Below are 22,802 nucleotides of genomic sequence, written 5' to 3' on the forward strand. Positions count from 1 at the left end.
TTATCCCTTCACATTATTTTCTACTTGCTTCCAGAACCCTGGCAAAGGAATTATGGATGTTTTTTATTTGTCAACTTCCTAGGTCTTGTGAATTTAGTTTAGCTTCCTGATAATTTATTTATTTTTATTTGTTGTTTACATAGTCATTTCATATCCCATTCACTTTTCCCCTCCTGGTCACCCCCTCCCACAATCCTTCCCCAATTGTTCCTTCCCTTCTCTTCTGAGTGGGTGTTCTACCGTGGTAATGCCTCTGTCTTCTCACTTCAAGTCTCTGTGAGGCTAGGGCTTTCCTTTCCCATTGAGGCCAGACAAGGCAGCCCAGGTAGAACATATCTCATGTCTAGGCAACAGCTTTTGGGGTAGGCCCTGCTCCAGTTGTTCAATATACACATGGAGTCTCAATCTGAACATCTGTTACATATGTGTAGGTTGGCTTAGGTTCAAACCCTATTTTTGGTTGGTGATTCAGACTCTGAGAGACCCAAGGGTTCAGGTTAGTTGACTCTGTTGGTTTTCCTGTAGAGTTCCTATCCCCTTCGGTTCATAATCCTTCTTCCTATTCTTCCATAAGAGTTCCCAAGCTCTATCTACTATTTGCCCATGGGTTTCTGTATTTGTCTGAGTCAGCTGCTGTGTAGAGGATAAACATGCTAGACTCCTGTCTGTAAACATAATAGAGTATCATTAATACAAGAATTAGTACTTGCCCATGGATTGAGGCTCTAGTTGGGCCAGTTACTGGTTGGCCATTCCCTTGGTCTCTGCTCCATCCCCTATACCTGCATTTCTTGTAGACAGGATAAATTCTGAGTTGAAGGTTTTGTGGGTTCATTGGTGTTTCTGTCACTCCACTGGAGTGCCTGCCTTGCTATGGGAAATGTCCTCTTCAGGTTCCATATCTAAGGACACCTCCATTGATTCTTGGGAACCTCCCTTATTTTCTCTCTCACTCTCAATATCTCTCTCTCTCTCTCTCTCTCTCTCTCTCTCTCTCATTCATCCAAGAGATGCCCCCTACTTCAACACCACAGTCAGTTGCAGATTTCCGTTCATTCTCATGGCCACCTCGCTATCCATCCTCTCCTCCTCATCCCTGATCACACACACAAGCATTCCCCTCCCCATCTACTCTCCCACCCAATTTCCTCTTTTCATCTTCTCCTTATGATTACTGTATTCCCCCTTCTAAGTGAGATTCAATCACCCTCTGTTGGGACCCAAACATGGCTGTTCTTTCATGCTTCTTCTTGAAGCAGCAGAGGGGAAAGAGAGTCAGCAGGGCCAAGATTTGGTTTTGAAAAGCATTTATGATTGCAAGTTAATAATAAAAAGTTTACCTATCTTAAGTCTAAGTCATTTTGCTGCTGGTCTGACCTGCCTGTCTTGAGTTGTCCTGAGGTCAGAAACTGCACTCTCTGGTATTTAGCACCTCATCATAAAATAACAGGAGATTAAGTAAAGTAGTTGTTGTTCACTTCTTCAGAAACTGCAGGGCTATAACTTCCAGGCTGCTAGTTGAAGATGCAGGATGATAAAAGAACACTTTTAAAAGAGGTTTTAGCCTGTATTTCTAAGTTCTTCAGTTCTCCCAAAAGTTTCTACAAAAGTTGTCCTTCAAAAAGTTCTCTCTGAAAAGCTCTATAAGGAAGTTCTCTCCTGTTCTCTGAAAAGTTCTCTGTTCTCTTCTTCTAATCTTGCTCTTTCCTAGTGCTCGGTATAATAATCATTAATCATAATGCTTTTACTTTCAATGTCTTTATTCCCAATCATCTTTACTTCTTAGTTCTTGATTTCAGTTCTAAAAGTTCTCTCTCTCTCTCTTTCTCTCTCTCTCTCTCACTTATAAATCTTTTAGAATATATGATCACATGGTAAAAAAGTTCACCAGAAGTTTACACATAAATTCACATCATGAATTGAATAGGAAGTTTACAACAGAGAGTATTAACATGCATATCCAAAAGTAATTATCTGGCTAAACATTCATTATTTGTCACAAGATCAACAGGTTCATTGAAAGTTAAAAACCATAATTTTATGACTAAGATATTAGTGAAGTTTTGTATAGATAATCTCACTCAATATATTATCCTCTGTCTTTACACCTATAGTAATTTGTTAGTTCCTTTTTTATGACCTTTGGTTAATGGTGTTACAACTTCTTGGAATGTGCTCTAAGTTGTAGATACCTGCTTGCTATCTCAGAAGCAATTTACTGGTGATACTTGAAGACTAGCAGAGTTCTCATTGCTGGTTTTAATTATCAGAGAGAACTTAATAGCAGTCATATTTATAAAAGAACTTAGTAATTACTAAAGTAGTTTTAGGGATTCTTATATGATCATCATTAAGAATTAAGAAATCTTCTATTTGTCTATATAATATCACCTCATCCTCATTGTTCTGCATAAATCTGCTCAAAAGTGTCGGTTAATAATACCTAGTGATAGATAGATATATAGATATAGATAGATAGATAGATAGATAGATAGAGATATATTTAACAATAAAAGGAATTGCATATTAATAGCAGGAATCTTTCCTAAAATGAAATTCTTCTCGGCCTTATCTAGAGAAGTAAATCTGTCATTAACTTTGACAGTCCATGGTGCAACCATCTAAGGACGATTACCTGCCAGTTTTTAGCTTCTCTGTGTTAGCTCCAGGCAACTCTCACTTGTGCCTTCATTCTTGATTAGCTCCTTTGGTTCTGTGGAGTATAGCATGGGTATCCTGTATTTTAAGTCTAATATCTACTTTCAAGTGAGTACATTCCATTCATGGCCTTTGGGGACTATGTTACCTCACTCAGTATGATGGTCTCAAGATTCCTCCATTTGCCTGCAAAAGTACTATTCAGCTATTATCTTCCTGATTCTTAAGAATTGCTATTAGATTGTTTAACTTTCGAAAAAAACACTGTAGATCCCATCAGCCTAGAGGAGATCATTGGTACAAAAACTTAGGAAAGATATGGGATTTCAACTCTACCAAAGTAAAGAACCAAGTTAAAAGAGAATTGTCTTGATTTACTTCCTAAACTTTCAATACTAGAGCAAACATGCAAGTTTAGTTTTGTTTCAAGATAAGGAATGTTCCATATCAGGACTGTGTTCAGGATTTAATAAATCTTCCAGAGTTGAAGCCATGTTGATGGGAGAAGAAGGTCATATTGTTTATTTACTTTTGACAAAATATTTTTCCTGTTTTTTAACTGTTTTTCAGTCTCAAAACTTTATCATCAAGAGGCTTCATGAGACTTTATTTGTAAATTATATATATATATATATATATATATATATATGTATATGTTTGTGTATATATGCATATACATATATCTACTCTAATAAGTAAAAGGCGATCTCATAAACAATACTATACAATCATTTTTATTTTTTAATTTTTTACCTTTATGTTGGAGCTCTGGAAGTTTTCAGTTTGAGTCATTCAAACTGTCCTGTGTAAACATATTATTGAGAAATTAATATTTAAAAATTATAGTACAAAGAGAATAAACATATGTTGTAAATTATAAAATATAGACAAAAGAACTTACAAAGTCAAACTTCCTGTTTTGTGATTCTTTGTATCCCTATGTAATACTCGACCTGATCATCATTTTGTCTCTGTGTGCCACCACTGAAATTATAGAAAATAGAGCTGTGAACTCCATTTAACTTGTAAGCATTGAAAAATGAATAAAAACATGAATATTGATACTGAAGTTAAGGCTTTATTATAGTGGTATATTTCAGGGTCCTATTCCTAGTACTATTTATGATAAAAGTAATAGTTTATGAGAGTACCAATCTAAATGGACAATGAATTCTAATATGTATATGAAATTTTTCAGTCAAAGATTACAGATGATTATTTTAGCAGCTGTATAATTAAAGGTTTAGGTTTAATGAGATCTAAGGAAATTTGCTTATAGACACTAAAAATATTCTTATGTCTCAATATCATTACAGGTTCTTGTTAAGTAACACTATTACAAATAAATTTATATTACTGAAAAGATGAAAATTAATAAAAGGAAAAATCTTAATTTTCTATAATTTTGTTAATTATGAACAATAAAAGAATAAAGAAAACTAAAGGGAGCATCTAAAGTAAAATATTGTTACTTATTATAAAAATCTAAAATTATTCAGCAGCCAAAATTACTACATTGATAGAATTTCTTAGAAAAATGAAAACTACTAATAACTATTGCTTTTCTAAACATTTTATATGAATATTTAAGATACTTATGAAAAGGAATAGATCATTTTTGAATATTGCTTAATATTAATGTCATTTCTGTGTATTTCCCATAATAGTTGTACTTTGAAAGTTACACATGCTAAACCAAAATTATTATACATTCAGGAATTGATAAGATAAAAGTTAATTTAAAGAAAAATCCAAAGATTTATCGAATTTCTTGCATAATACTTATAAATAGAATTATTTAATGACATTTCTGTTATAAAAATAAATATTTAATATCAGTGAAAGAGTTGAGATTATTTTTAGATCATCTGAAAAATCAAAGAATAGGATAGTTTTGTTAACTACAAAGAAACAACTAAACTTAAGTTTATTTCTGGTGTTTCAGTTCTGGAGGATAGAATTTTTATTTTATAAATGTTATGCCTAAACATCTAAATTCGCATATAAACTGCAATAAACTGTTGTCATTTTGAAATTTATCTCTTTGGTCATTGATTTATATACAAATAACAAGGTGGCTTTTTTTTTTTTTTGACATTTTATACTGCATTGTTTGCCCTCTTCTCCTTTCTCTTGGAGATGAATTTTGTTTTTCAGGTATCAAAGGAGTAGAAATGAATGAGTGCTCAAAGGTATGCTTATAGTCTCAGGCCATATAAATTGTCAAACTTTTGGAGTTAATGAAAACACATAAAACTATATTGATACTGTCATGAGAGTACTAAAACAGTCTGTTAATGAGTGTCTTTGAGAGATGTCTTATGATGTGGTAACGGGTCAAGCCTCATAGTAGATAACTAAAATATCCCTAAAAGTAGACAGTCAGTTGTGAAGGAATCCTTTATTAGAATTAAAGTGTGTATGTCCTTATTTTGAATGAACCATAATCCTTTGTCAGAGTTTTCTTTTAAATTGTCAAAAGAAATGAAATAGAATTACTTGTGTTAGTAATTTCATAAGCCAGGGAAGTAACAATGGCTTTGAAAGTAACACGGGTCTTTATTCACTTAATAAAACTCGGAGTATCTCGCAAAAACAGGAGAAGTGGATTAATTAGTGTCGTTTCTGTGTCTGTAAGTAACAAAATATAAAAATGATACAAATCAAAGAAAATTTATAAAAAAATGTTTAGTTTGTAACTATAATCAAAATAATTTTCAGATTATCTCTAATAATAGCCTTAGGAAATATTATTTTTACACCAGAAGTTAAGAGAGGGTTCCACATGAAGCACCATGTTCATATTTATGCAGGGTTCCCCTAGCTTTAGGACAGGTCGAATGGTTTATTGTGTTTAGTGAGTTTAACCGAGGGAGGGTTCTGCTGACTATAAGTAAAAACTTCTAAAGCTAACTATTTTTTTAAATCCTTCAGTTACTCAACATTAATCAGTGTCTGTTTTTACTTGTTTCACAAACCGATGATTCTACAACCCACTCTGTTGTAGTTAGTGTATTCATGTCTCTTATTCATTTTACTACATTTAGTTTTACTTTATGATCTAATGACCTGTACCACTGTAAGAATTGCCAAAACTGGTAAACATTGTTTCACTGAAGTGTAAAAAGCCTATTTACAGATGTAATCCTTCCCATGACTTTTCTTTATGTGTTTCCAAATATTACATATATTTTGTATGTATTAAATATATGTATTTAAATTTAGCATATGACTACTTGTGTATATGTATAAATTTATATATATGAATGTGCATATGCAGAGGTCAGCAAGAAATGTAGAAAAGGGGAAATGACTTCCTTTTCAATATTCCACATCTACTATAATTTTGTTTATTTTTCTGTTCTCTCAATTCAGATTGTTATCATTTGCATTTTGTAGGACTGTACAGATATTTAACAACTTAGGTTCTTCATTCACCTATTGGTCTATATTTGATTATGTTTTAATACTTGATTTAAATTTAAAATATTTGAGGAACATACATTTTGTTTAAAGAGGACAATGAAATATTATACATTTTAATGTCCAGCATTTTCTTATACTTTTTATCTTCATCATCCACTTATTTTTTGATGAAAACAAGAATAATAGAATAATGATTGATTTCATTTTCTTACAACTGCCAGAGAGCAGTGGTGACTAGCAGAGGGATACAAATATCTCTGAGCTAGTATGAAATGTCTTCAAGGAATATTCACAGGAGTGATGTAGCTGGGGCAAATGGTAGTTTTATTTTTCGAATTTTATAGGCATCTATACTGATTTCCTCAAAGACTCCATTAGTTTACCATTTAATCAAAAAATGCATAATTGTCCTCTCTCCCCACATGTTCAACATTTGTTATTTTTTGCCTCTTTCTCTTCCTTCCTTCCTTCCTTCCTTCCTTCCTTCCTTCCTTCCTTCCTTCCTTCCTTCCTTTCTTTCTTTCTTTCTTTCTTTCTTTCTTTCTTTCCCTTCCTTCCTTCCTTCCTTCCTTCCTTCCTTCCTTCCTTCCTTCCTTCCTTCCTTCCTTCCTTTCTTTCTTTCTTTCTTTCTTTTTTTCTTTCTTTCTTCGTTGTTTGCTTGCTTTTTATTAGTTTGGGCTTAGTTTTTACTTCTTTTCAAGAAATTTAACAAACATAGTGCTGTTATTTAATTCTGTTCTTTCTGACTTTTCACTGGTATTACCTATAAGTATAAACTTTCTTTTGGGACCGCATAGGCTCTATACTAGATGCTCTGTGGGTTGTCTACCTGTTTTCATTAGATTTTGGGAATCTTTAAATCCCCTTTAACAATTTTGGCTACTTTCTAATTTACTTTTCTTTGAAAATATGTTGATTAATCCCCAAGTATTTGTGTACTTTTAAATGTTTTATTTATTTATTTATTTATTTACTTCCTTCCTTCCTTGTTTGTTTGCTTATTTTGAGACAAGGTTTCTCTGTGTAGCCCTAGCTATCCTGAAACTAGTTCTGTAAACCAGGTTGTTCTCCAACTCTGTCTCCACCCCTCAAGTGCTTGGACTAAAGATGTGTGCCAAGACTGTTCAACTCTTTTTCAAAGTTTTTAGTTGAAATATAATTATATCAGTTTAACTTCTTCTATTCCCTTCCAGCTACCCTTCCTAAACCCATCTCATCTTCTCTCAAATTGGTAGCCTTTTCTTTGATGAGGATATATATGGTGTGTGTGTGTGTATGTTGTGTATTGTGTATACACCAACATATATAAATGCAATGTACTGAGTCCCATTTTTTGGACACGCTAATTCCATTTTTGCTGCTTGTGTACATATGGCTTCAAAGTTTACCACACTTCATGAACAACTAGTAAGGGGTTTCATTCCTGGGTGAGGGCAATTCTACTTCTCCCAAAAGTCAAACAGAGGTGTTGTCTAGGTGTGGGATACATGAAATTTTTTTCTTCCTAATTTGCATGTCCATTGATGTTTTCAGTATTCTGGCCTTGCTTATGCAGCCATTTCTCAGAGAAAGTGGTATATTAATGTCTTCCTGCCGTTCTAGCTTTTATAATTTTCCACCTCTCTTCTTTGTTGCTTTCTGATAAAAAATACAAGAGCTGTGATATTGATGTATCCATTGTGGCTTGGTTCCTCAAACTTTTGATATCTGAATCATCTCAAATTGGAGTTTTCTGTGACAGTCTCTGGTTGAAACACAGGCTTCTTTGTTAATAAGTGCTAGCTCCTATTACATGGATAAGATTTACAATGTAGTAAACAATTAAAGTCTTGTCTGAAAAAGTGTCAGTTATAGATTCTTTACTTCACTAACCATGATTAGGCTTCCAGTACCAGAAATGATCTTCCTCCTGCTGAGTGGGCTTTAAGTTCAAATTTTCGAGGGTAGGCTTACTGTTCATATCTGGCTTTAGTTGACTGTGGTCTGATAGTATATATGGAATTATTTCAATTGATTCTATTTATTAAGGGTTGACTTGCTTTGGGATACATAATGTGATTTTTTTTCTAGCTGTGTTTGTTCTATGAGATTGTGAGCCTTAAGATTCAGTATATAAATACGTACAATGGCTATGTCTTCCTAATGAATTGGCAATATCCATACCCTCCTCACTTCTTCAGACTAGTTTTGGTTTAAAACCCATTTTACCAAATATAAGGATTCACAGGCCAGTTTGTTAGTTTGACTTCCAAGCTTTGACTTTCAGTTTATGGATGTCTTTTGTAGCACCATGCTTCTTGCAGCGAATCTATGAGAAACATTTTCCTGTTCAGTCTACTACTTTGAATTCATCTTTTCATTGATGAGTTGAAGCCCTTTACATTTAAGGTTAACATTGGGAAGGGTTTGCTCTCACAGTTTTCTCCATCACTGTTTGATTATTTCACTTAGATATTTTTATATATGTATTATTTTAAGGAGCTTCTAGTGCATTAGATGTCATTCCTACTCCTCAAATGACCCTTTATTTTAGTCGTTTATTCCTAGAACCTAGAAAATGATATATTTTCGTATAGCTTTAGTTACTTGTGGGTTCTATGCATGGTCTTTCATCCTACTGTCCTGCTCACTCATCTCCTGAAGCACTGTCCTGCTCCACACCCATTGAATTGGTCCAATTCTCAGGACAATGAGTCAAAGCAATGCTGCTTCCACTGAAGCAGGTTAAACCTATGACAGGCCAATTTCTTAAAGTAAAATACGACTTTCCCTGTAGCTATCACTTCCTAATAGCGTCAAAACTAGAGATGAGGCCCCATATCCACATCTACCTCTACTTCCCAAAAGATCGTAAACATGAGCAAACATTTGTGAACAGTGAAATATTATATCTCTGTTAACTATCTACAGTTACTTTAAATGTGTATCCCCGAATCAAGCACTCACCCTTCTAGATTCACATCTGCATAATTGTTGTGACAGTTTTAATATCAGACACGGAGCCACATATTTATGAAAGAAGCAAATGTCAAACATCATTCTTAGCAGTTGTATTTGAAACATTCTTTTGTATCAGTTACCTGAAATGGGATGAAAAGTAAGGGTAATAGATGGTGCAAAAGGTCACACACAAAAACAATTGCGAGGGGCTAGAGAGGTGGTTTCAGGGCTAAGAGCACCTATTCTTCTTACAAAGCTCCTAAGTGGTGGCTTACAACCTTCTGTAATTCCAGTTTCTGGAATCCTATATCGTCTTCTGACTTCATAGGCACCAGGAACATGCATGGTATACTTACATAAATACAGGCAAAGCACAATCACATGCACACATATAATATATGTCTTAAAGATTAAAACATGATGAATTTTAATTGTCATGTAGTCAAAAATACAATATTTAAAATCTTTTCTGTTATAACTGTAAAGATGTCCCTCCTCTCTTCTATAATTACATTTTCCCTGTTAGGACCTAGAATTAACTGGGATTGTACTCGGATACAATCTGCTTTCTCTTTACTGCAATATTTCTGAGAGTATTCTTTATAGCTTACTGTTTTTCCTCTGTTAAATTAATTATAATATATTCATCAACTACCTGTGTCTACATAGACTACTCTAAACCTATGGGTCATTAGAGAACAAATCCTACCTGAAGATGAACATCGGTATCATCTGCATAGGAACCTGTAGATGTCTACTTGGATTACCTTACTAACTCATGCTTGGTTTGTGTATATCCAAAAAGGATATACATGTTTTAACATCAGATAATCAGCTTCAATTGATGGCAATAATTGCTTTCATGGTTGTGAGATAAATAATGAAGAACAGGATCTCTGTAATGGACATGTAGTATTCATGTGACTTTGTGTGTTTGTGTATCAATATCCATGTATTAGTGCTTTCCGGTATTAATTTGTTTTTATTTTCGAGCAGCCATTTTTTCTTGCCTTATCATTGCATCTTGAATTATTAATGATGGACAAAATATGTCTCTGAATTCCTAAATTTTAGAATAAGGTCAATTCCATTTATTTTTCTGATAAAAGCTCTCTTAGAAATGTGTTTACAAGGTACTGCTCACAATGCCAGAGTGATTATCAGTAATATATAGTTTAGTAGTACAGCAGTGCACATTTTTTAACTCACCAATCTCTCAAAATACAAAAAAAAAAGATGTTGAACTGCAAAACTTCTATTTTAGTAGGCAAAATAAATTCTGGCAGGCTCTGAAGAAGGGAAGGATGTTGGTACAGATGTGGACTACAGATGTTAGTGTTGAAAAGAAGAAAAATGACACAGAGAGGAAATAATGCCTCTTTGAATACACATTGTTAGCAAATCAACCACTGAGTGCAATCAACAGAGATTTTCACGTTTTACATGTACATGATGACTCCAACTTTCTTGGAACTGTGTCAAGTATTCCATGTTTTTGTTTTATTGACTATTTCCCTTTGCAAGGATTCACCAGGGCTGGCATTTATAGTCATGTGTCACTGGGAAGAATTGTCCTGAATGGTATCAGGACCAGTGTTCTTGCCCTGCTATGTCTCACCAATGTATTATGATTGAGTGCTGGTTCCCACACTTCATGCATCTAAGGCAGTACAACTTCTCACTATGATTGAGAAGACATGTTACACATGGGTTGAAAAGAAGTCTTCCATATTTGAATACTGTACTCTAGTCTTTTACCTACATTTATACTTACCTGAACACAAGATGCTTTTTAAAAATATTACCTATCTATAATGACAATGTCCAATAATTGAAAACATATTCTAGTGCCATTATCTTATCTTTGCAAATAAGGATAAAATAGAGAGGAAATAGATGTTCATTTATCTTTTTACAATTAATTCTTTTTTTTTTTTTTTTTTTTTTTTTTTGGTTTTTTGAGACAGTGTTTCTTTGTGTAGCTCTGGCTGTCCTGGTACTCACTCACTTTGTAGACCAGGCTGGCCTTGAACTCAGAAATCTGCCTGCCTCTGCCTCCCAAGTGCTAGGATTAAAGGCATGTGCCACCTTAAATCAATATATTTATCTGCCTTCAAATTCTTTTTTATGAAGATTAAATATATGCATCATATTTTACAAAAGTATTTATACAAAACTTACATCTTACTACACTTTTTCATTTTCAGCAGAAAAACCATAATTTCTTACTCAAAACTATAATTTGTTTTATTTTAATAATAGCTCTAAATTTATGAGGCTTCTTCTATTTTAAGTGTAATTCTCCACTTTCCACCTAGGAAAACCACAAAACTTATGGGATTTTTTTTTAACTCAGACCAAGAAATATTGCTAATAGATGCTTTCTATTCAGAATGCTTTCCTTTAATTTATTCATTTAACAAATATTCATTTAGTACCTTTAATTTGCCAAGCACTGTATTGGGAACTAGAACAATGAATAAATTAGACAAAGCCCATGAGTTCTTGGATGTTATAGTACAAGTGAGGAAGGTAGGAAACAGCAGCAAGTCATGAATTATTGAAATAGAGTATCCAGAGGTGACAGGGAGGGTTGTTTTGACAGATACTGAAGAATATATCTGAAACAGAACTTGAAACAACTGAGAGTGCTTTGCTTCAAATGGGCTTACAAGATGCAAGAGAGAGAGAAGAGCTTGATTGTTCAAGGAACTAAGAAGATGGCAAGGCTGTAGTATATGAGGCTGGAAAGCATTTCCAAATGTCCATGACCTAGGGTCTTTAAGAGGAGGCTAGAGGAATGAATAAGTAATCTTCCTTTTTAAAATAGATATTTTTTCTGGACTGTAATGAAAGCAATGATTATGATACAAAAAATCACTGTTAGACTATAGTATTTTTGAGGCAGTGTAGCAACCTGGTAACTTAGCTACTTTTGTTCACTATAATTTGTCTGTAAAGACTTCTTTGGGGTTTTAACAAGACAATTCTTTGGGGTATTCAGAATAAAAACATCAAGTTTTGTGAAGGTTAGATTATGAGTCTTTTGCTTGCTTGTATATATGTGGTATTTCCTTAGGTATTTATGAGAAATATAATTGTATATGTGAAGTAGACAATAGAATATAGAGTCATGGAGATGTTGGTACGAAGAAAATTTGGGGTTCTTATCTGAATCACCTGCAATGTTTGACCTTTATTTCTCTCCCTCCTTCGTATTCAGCCTCCTTCATTATTTTAATTATATATATATATATGTGTGTGTGTGTGTGTGTGTGTGTGTGTGTATGTGTGTGTGTGTGTGTGTGTGTGTGTGTGTGTATGTATATTTAGACATATATATATGTGGGCACTATTGGATGCATCAGGCAAAGACGCACAGGGGAAGTATTTTAGAAGTAAAACTTCAAGGAACAAAAATGTTTCAGGATTTAATTATGGAACCTATGCATCTTCATATAAGAGTACATCTTATCAGACAGCATGGTCACACACTTTGATAACTTGCTTTGGGCTGTCATCCACAGTACTACTCTCCTAATTTTCTAGCAAGCTCAGATCTCTATCTGAAATACTTTGCATATTCTTTTACAACTCTAAAGTGATCTTTATATAAACTATAGTCTCAAATTTTAACTACCTTCTATAGTGATGAATCATAGTTTACAATACATGCCACAACTCCTTTCCAGGTTAAATACCATCTATTCTTTCATATGCCTATTGTAAACTATCGAACTCCTAAACCAAGTGCATGTGCATCACCCTTTAAACTTGATCTTCGCAGATCAGTCTAATTAAAGATAACTATAAAATACTGCTTGCTCCAATGCTGTAATCCTTATAGAATTGTTTTCCCCTTTACATAGCTCACTCTGAATCTGTGAGTTTAAAATCCATGTCTCTACTCTATTATTTCATATCACAACTTCCTAAAGCTCTGACCTTGACCTTTGTCTTCCTAGTCCTTGGTGACAAAGACTTCTGAGTTTTTGTTCTCTCTGTGTTCTACTAAAGGACAAGACAGAAACCATCTTTAGAAGATACATCAGGTTTCTGCTCTCCTCCAAAAGCCATTCACTGCATTCATTTCTCAAGCTCAGTAAATTCTGAATGTTGCACAATGTCTGTGTCAGTTACTTTCCTGTCTAGTTTTCTACTCATTTCTGTATAATCTTATCTGATTCTGTTTCTAGCTATGGATGATGTCTCCTTGTTTTACTTTTATAAAGTTAAATACACCATCTTCAGAGCACCCCAACTTTGTGTTCTTCCTTTTGGTGGCCCACAGCTCTCCAAATGCCGATGTCTGTTGGCTGAGATCTTCTGTAAGACCTATGTAAAATAGCAACTGCAGCCCAAATTCTTAAATACTTTTCTTCCATTCAGTTTTCTCTACTGCCTCACTATTTTGGAACATTTTACATTTAGTTGTCAGTTGCTTAGACTTACTCTGAATGGATGTGTTTGCTTTCCTCTTGCATCCTCCAACATGAAATAGGGACCATTATGTAACAGTGGCAGACAAAGCACCTGAAAAACTACAGAAGACAATCCATAGAGATTGTGCTTTATGTATGGTGAACAATCTCATTCTTCTCTTGCACTCTTTCATTTTGTTTATTATACTTCTTTTTGACCTTCTGCTTGGAGCTACAACTTGCCAACAGTTTATATGTCTGTCTCTTCCATCCCCACACTGGTAATGATATTTTCTGTGAATACTGCAAAGCATTTTAGCTTAAACAAACCAACAACTCTTGTACACAGGTGCCCTTATTTATTAGCAGAGTCCTTGTTGATAATTAAGAAAACACTTTCAAATTCTATTTAAAATTCACACTTCCATAGGATTCATGTGGGCAAAATGTTTCTGCAGATATCTTTATCAATAGTAAATAAGATGCCATTAAGTCTAATGGCTCTTTCATCCACTCTCCTGTTTGTCTTTGGTGACTGCTGGAATGCAGAATCTTTACAAAAACATTGGCTCTTGGCTAGTGTTCTCTCACTGTCTAGAAATTCTAAAGAAAATTTGTAAAAAGAAGATTGCATTTAACTGGGAATCAAACATTATTTGCCTTATGTTCCATTTTGTTCTTGCTTGGAGAACCTCAAAGAGTAATAGTGGATATAAACGACTCAGTTAAAAAGAATGACTTTCATTTTCTGAAGCTTAAAAAAAATTACAAAGCCATTATTTCAGAAGAAACTTTTCATGTATGTAAATATAATTGACGAGAAGAATTGTAAGCTAATGTGTTGATCTTATGTGGTGAGCAGATTAACAGAGGTGAATGGAATTTCTCAAAATTGTAAATTAACACTGTGTTATTAATCTTCATAAATATCCCACCAAGAGCTCCCATTAGGTAGAGAGGGAGGCAGTGACAAATGATTAAAACAAGCAATAGGGTACATAAATTATAAACTTTTCCAGGAAGCAGCAGCTGATTTCTTTTAAACCAAAAAAAGGACAAATAAAAAGACAACTCAATATTCTTCAAACTCCATTGCTGAATTCAAGATTTATGGTCTTTCATTATTTTCATAAATGAAGGCTTATCCCTTTTCTATAAATAATATATTTAAGTGTATATTTAAGATAATAAAGTAGATCTACAAACAGGAGATAGTTCTGAATGTAAAGACACATTGTAATATTACTGTGGGCTTGGACAAGAGAAGGGATGGTAAATATTTCTTTTTCATTGTCACTATTTGTAACATCCTATTGTATGCATTATTATACACAATCCTTACAGTGTGATTTATTTGGTATTGAGTTGGGTTGTTTTTCCATTGTTTTTTAAAGCAAAATGAATAAACTTGTAAGCACCAATGCACTAGAGTATTTTTCACAGTGAAAATATCTTTAAAAGACATAACATTTTGGCTGCAAAATTAGGACATAGGTTTACTGAAAATCCTTCTGCTATAGTGACAATAGGAAAATAACTATATTATCTATACTTTCCAATATTTAATGAAGCCCCAATACCTGAGATTATTTACACAACAGAGTCATAAAATATTTAGGTGGATTTTCTTTTTAAAAAAGGAACTCCTTCTCACTAGCTGCTTGTACTCAAATGTAAAAAGTTTAGCTGAGGTAACTCACAGGGAGTGCATGGCAGAGAAATATGTTTTATTCATGGGCCAGGCTGCTCTTTCCCAGCGATGCAAATAAAACTGCATGTGAAGGAACAGCTGCTCTCAGAGCCAGTGTGTGTCTGTGGAGGGAGCACAGCTGGAGCAATATACGGAGCATTATCTTCTGTGAATCAAACAGACCAGGAAGAAGCTTAGTAATACATATGTAATTCCACTGCCTCTGAAAAGCACAGCTCATTCTCCCTCTCTTATTCCCAACACCCATTTAAAGCTATGCCCTCTCAAAGAGGGGGGCCCTATGAAGCTACATAACTATGTGATGGAATTGCAACATGAAGTTTTCTAAAACTTCAAGCTGTATTTTCTCTCCTATCTCTTACCATCACCTTCACTGTCTTCTCTCTGTTTGATCCTCAGAGCTTCCTTAGCATGTCCCAGGTTTCCCCTTGGCCCAAGGTTATGCAGACAGCCTGATTAACAGGTGAGGTCAGTAATAACGAAAATGAAGATCTAGTGACTGAATTCCACCTTTCAAGGTCATTCTCACATCTATAAAGAGATGTTTTAAATGAAGGGCAAGTTGAAATTGCTTAAATAAAAAATGGCAGAAGAAGCAATGAGGGAGAGGAAGGAGAGGATGAAGAAGAGAAGGGAAAGAAGGTGAGAAAGAGGAAGCGTGATTAATTTCAGTGTCTACATACATTTTCAGCAGATGGAAGGGACAGTGTGCAATTATATCTGTGAGTGCTGATTTGCACAGAATATAAGTAGCTTAAATAAAGCTTGGCAGATAGGGCTGCAGAGCTGGCTCTGTGGTTAAGGCCACTAGCTGTTCTTGCAGAGGACCTAGGTTCAGTTCTCAGTATTCAAACATTAACAAACAGCCTTTAATTCCAGTTCCAGGGAGCATGACGTCCTCTTCTGCATTCTGTGAGCACTATGCATATGTATGCTATACAAACTGCTTATGCTTTGTCCCGGGTCGACCTTGAACTCAGAGATCTGTTTTTCTCAGTCTTCTGGGATTAATGGCATTGTACTTTTGTGTGGGCCTAAACTCTTCATGGCCACTATACCTCAAGATTTCCATGTCAAGACCTGTGCCTTCCAGCCTCAAAATCTGGATCACAGGTGTGCTCTCTGTTTCTGAATTCATTCCCAATGTAGTCAAGTTGACAACCAGTAATAGCCAACACAGTAATCATCAGGATATAAATTAATGAATTTGACGGCATTAAAGGAAGCTAAGTATCTTGTTATACCTGTGTTTGGTGAGGAAATCAAGTCAGCCCTGAGACTTATAAACAAGTCAAGTGTGAATGCTATTTCTTATTGACTCTGCCTTTTCTAATTCCTCCTTAATTACATTTTTAGAATAACAAACTCCTTATCATTTTGGTTTATGTATTCCCTCTGTGTACATATTACTACCTTTAATTAGATTAGTGTCAAGTATCATAGGTTGCAGAGGCTTCTATGTCTGAAAGCTGCCATTACAGATATCGGACTTAACCTATTGATTTCCTATTTAACTCTTATAAAGAGAACTTTATCTTTATCTTAAGAAAAACAATTTAACATGTCAGATGCTATGTATAAAATAGACAAGCTTATGTCTAGATAAATCATTGTGAATTGCTTAAGACAAACCTATCGTATCTTTCATAGAAGTTGTTATTTGTCTCAGGAATCATAAGTAAAATCATATTTACCTGATGAATAATGAAATATTTGAATTTGTATTTCAATTAACAATTATTACTTGCTAAAGCTTGTGCTGTTTACACTCTTAGCTTCTGTATTGGAATTACTGAGCTTTCAACCTAAAGAAACTACCTCGATAAACATGTATCTAAAACTTATTTCTATGATTATTTCTATAATTAAATTTTAACTGAAGTATAGAAGTTATGGATATTCTACAAGAAGATTAATAGACATTAAAACTGTTATTTACCAAATGTGATGATTCTTAGCAATTTGAATCCTGTAAAGAGACTCTATTGTTTCCTTAAGAATAATCTGAACAGAATAAAAGCTTAAAGCAGTGCCATGGATAGATTATATGCAAGAAAATACAAGGAAATACGTTCAAGAGAATTTAAGAAATAAGCAATGTGTAAAAGACAATTCAGGACTCATTTTGTTTTCAGAGTTAAGAGGAATGTATGGACTGTTCTGTGTTTATAATACTTATTTACTTTTTTCCTAATTTTCCATATGTACTTTCTTTCTATTCAGATAACTGTCTGTAGTTTTTAAACAGACATATAAACATAATTGTCAGTATGTAATGAGAGTATGACAACAACGTAACTCAAGTTATTTGCAATGGCTAATAATATTTTATCCTTAGAAGAATGTAGGTGGATTCACATTCCATGCAACTATTCAAATTATTTCTGAGTTTTTATGAAGAAATATTTAATATCCTCACCTGGGGTTGACCAACATTGTAACTTTGCATTTACTCCAAGATTATTTCAGGTATTATGAAAAGTATCTACCCATGGACTTAAAAAGCAGACAGACAATGAAAGAGATGGGGTATTGTGGCTTTCTTTTGGTGTTCTAGCTTTTGGTTTTGTTGTTTGTTTGTTCATTTGATTGATTTGTTTTGACAAAATAGGATGGTGAGATATTGAGATTCTGTACCTTAGCTTCCAATTACCTATGGAAGGATATATTATAAAGGAAAAAAAAGAGCAACAGTTTAGACTATTGATTCCAGTTGAAAATATTAAAGAACCACCGGAGAGAGTTCCCAAAAAGATGTAAAAGACTGCTAATGAACTAAGATACCCAAAGTATAATGACTGAAGTTCTTTAATTCCAATATACTGAAAATGAGGTATGGATTAGCAATTAGGTGTTTGCTAGAGACTATTAAGATAATTCAAAGATCAAACTGTAGTTCGTGAAGCACTCCCCAGTTACATGGTTTTGCAAATCTGGTTTATACGTATAGACTTGCTGTCATGTGTAAAGTACAGTTAACATAAGCATTAAAGAAATAATCTCTGCACTGTACAAATTTACAGATTACATGAAGGGAGATGGACATGCATGATCCAGCGCCTCTGCACTGCATAAAATGCAGATGTAGGGATGAGAATAGCCATTATAGAAAATGAAAAGTTCAAATTGAGTGTGATTAGTCTCCTCATTTGCTGGTTTTATATCATCTAACTCAATGCTAATAAAGCATAGAAAATGGAAAGCTTATTGCTGTTTCTGTCTTAGAGTCTCCAAGCATGTTTCTAGTATTTTTTTTAAGAGAGGAATTTGAACATTTTATACCAAATACCTTAGTGATCATTTAAAAATGTTCAAGCAATAGGCATGTGGCTGACTTCATGGCATGAAAATGAGTACACCAGTCTTGTGCGTGCTTCCAGACACTGTGATGACTATGGTGTGCCATTACCTCCACAGAGAGTCAAAGCAGCTCAGCGTACATCCTGAAGACATACAGTAGCAGCTTCCTGGGAAGCAATTATAATCTTTCTTCAGGACATACAGAAGAGAATTTCAGTTAAGCAAATGCCTGTAATGATTTAAGCAGGTGCACTTTCTTATGCTGTAGTTATGGAGAAGCAATAGCGTGGCTGTCCATTTTTTAGCTTTTATTTAAAACCATGGCATGAAGGGGTATTTCTAGGATTCTTCTACATGTCCAACCCTGTAACTTACGAGAATTGATAATGTCAACATTAGCTGTGTCTCATCCTGCTACATGCTTAGAGATATCTGTCCTAATTCTAAGGCACCATACTTAGCATACAAAATATATAAATGCCCTAAGGTGACAATGACACTCATGGCTTCTTTTTAGAGGACATTCTTTGTGTTCCTTTGTCATATATATATATATATATATATATATATATATATATATATATATATATATATATATATATATGTTGTTCAAGTGCACCTCTGGCCTCCTGGCACATCTGCTCCTCCAGTATCTGCCCAGTATTTTCTATTATCATGAAAGTCCTCACAATAGTCCAATGGCTTAAAACTTCAATTGCTCTTAGTTTACCTTAGAATCTTCTAATGTGATTATGCAGAGCCTCAGGTCTTTTTTTTTTTCTTATTGTAGCCTATAGCTCAGATTGTCATTGCATCTGAGCCTCCTGCTAGTCACTATGAAATGTAAAGTTGTATGTTTGACCCTTTAATTTTTATATGGTTGAGATGTATGTTTTGTGGCCTACCCTAAGAAATGAAGAACATTTAATCTAAACTATAGAACATGATTGGTTATTTCCTAAGTAAAGTTAATGAGGGCATTGCCTAATGAACTGGTATTTGAAGACACAGTGTGATACCAGGAAAATAAAGAACTGTTTTGTTTCAGTAGAGCTTATCCACTGGAAAAATGTTTTCAGTGAAAAAGATGGAAACAAAAATAAAAACACATGTAGAATGTGAGAATAGAAGGTGAGGCAGGAAATATAAGAACAACACATGTCTTTGAAATGTTTGAAATCATGTAGCAAATGTTCACTGTTTTAACCACTGTTAAAAAAAAAAATTAGATTTCCCTGTAATTCTCAAAAGTGCCCACAGGGCTGCAGCTTCATGCATGCTCCTCTCTTTCTTTCCCTCTCAATATTACATCCTTTGCACATTTAAGCCATGACCAATGATAACCAATAACAATCTCTGTCAGTCATTTTTACCTATCTAGCTTTTGTAATAAAAATGCCAAGCTTCCCAACTGAGATTCCTTTAAAGTTCACATTTTTTCCCCTTATTTTTTTTCACCTAAAGGGCAGTGTAGTCTGATAGAAATTTTGAAATATACCTCGATAAAAAATTTAAATGTTGAAAGGATTTTAACGGATGAGATTCTTACAAGCTTCTAATGCGCCATGCTATGCATATGCAAAACAATTATAAAGTTTATGGCAGCTCAATGGAACACCTGTATAAATATATAAATTATGTTTGAAATCCCTCTTTGTGTCTGAAAGAGCACTGTGATTAATTATCCTCTATTAACACTCTCTTCAGGCTAGTTTGACTTAATCAGCTTTAAATACTTTTTTCACTATTCCTATCAGGAAACACCTCTCATCTCTGAAAATTAAACTTCCATTCATAAGTGTTGTTTATGAATTAGATTCATTTAGAATGAATGGTGTTAGCATTCCCACACTCAGAAATTTAGCTTTGCTGCCTATATTCCCCAGGTCATTAGAAAAGTGTAAATACCAGTATATCCATACTGATATGAGTGATTAAATAAATTAATAAATGGAGAGGTGAAAAAAATGTTTCATCAGACAAACAGGCTTACCATGAAGCCTTAGTTCAACCCAAGGGACCCACGCTGGGGAAGGAGAGAGCTGACTGCTGCAGGTTTCCTCTGTTAACTACAAGTATGACTAGACATGCACGTACTCTCTCCACACCCACAAATAGACAAAGAGATGCAAATTAAAGTGAATGAGTAGAAAAGATAAGATTTTTCTACATGAAATAAATATTCAAGTCATTATTCCTCTATTGGGGAGTGCCCATTTTCCGTAGTCTCACTTATGGGAAAAGGCATGTGAGAAGGGAGAACTGCAGTAAGAATATTTGAAGTTTAACATCAAGTGAACAAAATGGACACTCACTTTCCTAAAACCTGTCTACAGCTCCTTGGTCAAGTGTGGTATTTCACTATCTCCTCTTTCCTTAATGCTTGGATATTGTCGGGCTTGTTCTTGCAGAGGACTTATACATGCAGTCATAGATTCTGTGTGTAAGTGCACTGTCCAGCAAACACTGTTAATGCTGGGTCTTAAAAACTTTTGGTCCCTCAGCTGCAAGGAGCCATTAATGTTAGGAGAAGAGGATATGATAGAACTTCACAGTTAGAAATGAGAACTCCATAGTCATTGATTCTCTACATACTGACCAGATGGAAGTCTCTGTTAGTGACCATATGCTGAAAAAACAAAATGTGTCTCTAATGAAGGTTGAGGGTTGCACAAATGTAATAGAATTGAGGTAAATACTTAAGGAGCAGTTTAATACCATGTCCTTTGTAGCAAAATAATAGTATTGGGCTTTGCCCTAAGACTCATGACATAATGCAGCAATGGCTTCTTTGCCCAGTTAATGGTATGAGTTCTGTCTTGTTAGCCTGGCCTAAATCTAATGAGAAAGAAACTGACTGCCTCTATAAGAATCATGACACTATTTCACCACTGAGTGTGTGGTGGTTTAATCAGACTGCAGGGCTCCGAATGGTCCATGCCTATTGAACTTTGCAAGGAGCAATGGCATTACTCATGCTTTAGTAACTCCTCACATGCTTGTCTCAAAACAAGTAAGAAATCTATGCATAGAGAGTATAGTTTTAAATAGCTACATAGTACTCTATTATGTAAATGTATCACATTTTCTGTATCCATTCCTCTGTTCAGGGACATCTGGGTTCTTTCCAGCTTCTGGCTATTATAAATAAGGCTACCATGAGCATAGTGGAGCCTGTGTCCTTATTACAAGTTGGAACTACTTCTCGGTATATGCCCAGGAGAGGTATTGCTGGATCTTCCAGTAGTACTATGTCCAATTTTCTGAGGAACTGTCAGACAGATTTCTAGAGTGGTTGTACAAGCTTGCAATACCACTAGCAATGGAGGAGTGTTCCTCTTTCTACACATCCTCACCAGCATCTGCTGTCACCTGAATTTTTGACCTTAGCCATTCTGACAGGTGTGAGGTGGAATCTCAGGGTTGTTTTGATTTGCATTTCCCTGATGATTAAGGATATTAAACATTTTTAGGTGCTTTTCAGCCTTTTGGTATTCCTCAGCTTATAATTCTTTGTTTAGCTCTGTACCCCATTTTTAAATAGGGTTGTTTGGTTTTCTGGAGTCCAATTTCTTATGTTCTTTATATATATTGGATATTAGCCCCCTATCAGATTTAAGATTGGTAAAGATATTTTCCCAAACTGTTCTTTGCCTTTTGAACTTATTGACAGTGTTTTTTGCCTTACAGAAGCTTTGCAATTTTATGAGGTCCTACTCAGCTATTAAAAACAATTAATTTGGGTCCTTTCAGCAAAATCTTGCTAGTGTGTGTAATGGTGTCAACGTTTGGAGGCTGATTATGGGATGGACCCTCGGATATGGCAGTCCCTAGATGATCTATCCTTTCGTCTCAGCTCCAAACTTTGTCTCTGTAACTCCTTCCATGGGTGTTTTGTTCTCAGTTCTATGAAGGGGCAAAGTGTCCACATTTTGGTCTTCATTCTTCTTGAGGCTATGTTGGGGCCTAGCAAACACAGAAGTGGATGCTCACAGTCAGCTATTGGATGGATCTCAGGGACCCCAATGGAGGAGCTAGAGAAAGTAACCAAGGAGCTAAAGGGGTCTGCAACCCTATAGGTGGAACAACAATATGAACTAACCAGTACCCCCCTCCCCCCCAGAGCTCATTTCTCTAGCTGCATATGTATCAGAAGATGACCTAGTCGGCCATCATTGGAAAGAGAGGCCCATTGGTCTTGCAAATTTTATATGCCTCAGTACAGGGGAAAGCCAGGGCCAAGAAGTGGGAGTGGGGGGGTGAGGTTAGTGGGGAGTGAGGGTATGGGGGGACTTTTGGGATAGCATTGGAAATGTAAATGAAGAAAATACCTAATTTAATAAATA

At 34.7% G+C, this 22,802-nt stretch overlaps 1 protein-coding gene across 2 annotated transcripts in view; it reads left to right on the forward strand.

The window, feature by feature from the left end:
- The window catches only part of Grid2 (glutamate receptor, ionotropic, delta 2), a 1,448,316-nt gene that overhangs the window by 591,566 nt on the left and 833,948 nt on the right, over nt 1–22,802 (forward strand). The gene's annotated exons all lie outside the window — the stretch shown is intronic.

Source organism: Mus musculus, chromosome 6 (assembly GCF_000001635.26).
Source record: "Mus musculus strain C57BL/6J chromosome 6, GRCm38.p6 C57BL/6J".
Classification (NCBI taxonomy): domain Eukaryota; kingdom Metazoa; phylum Chordata; class Mammalia; order Rodentia; family Muridae; genus Mus; species Mus musculus.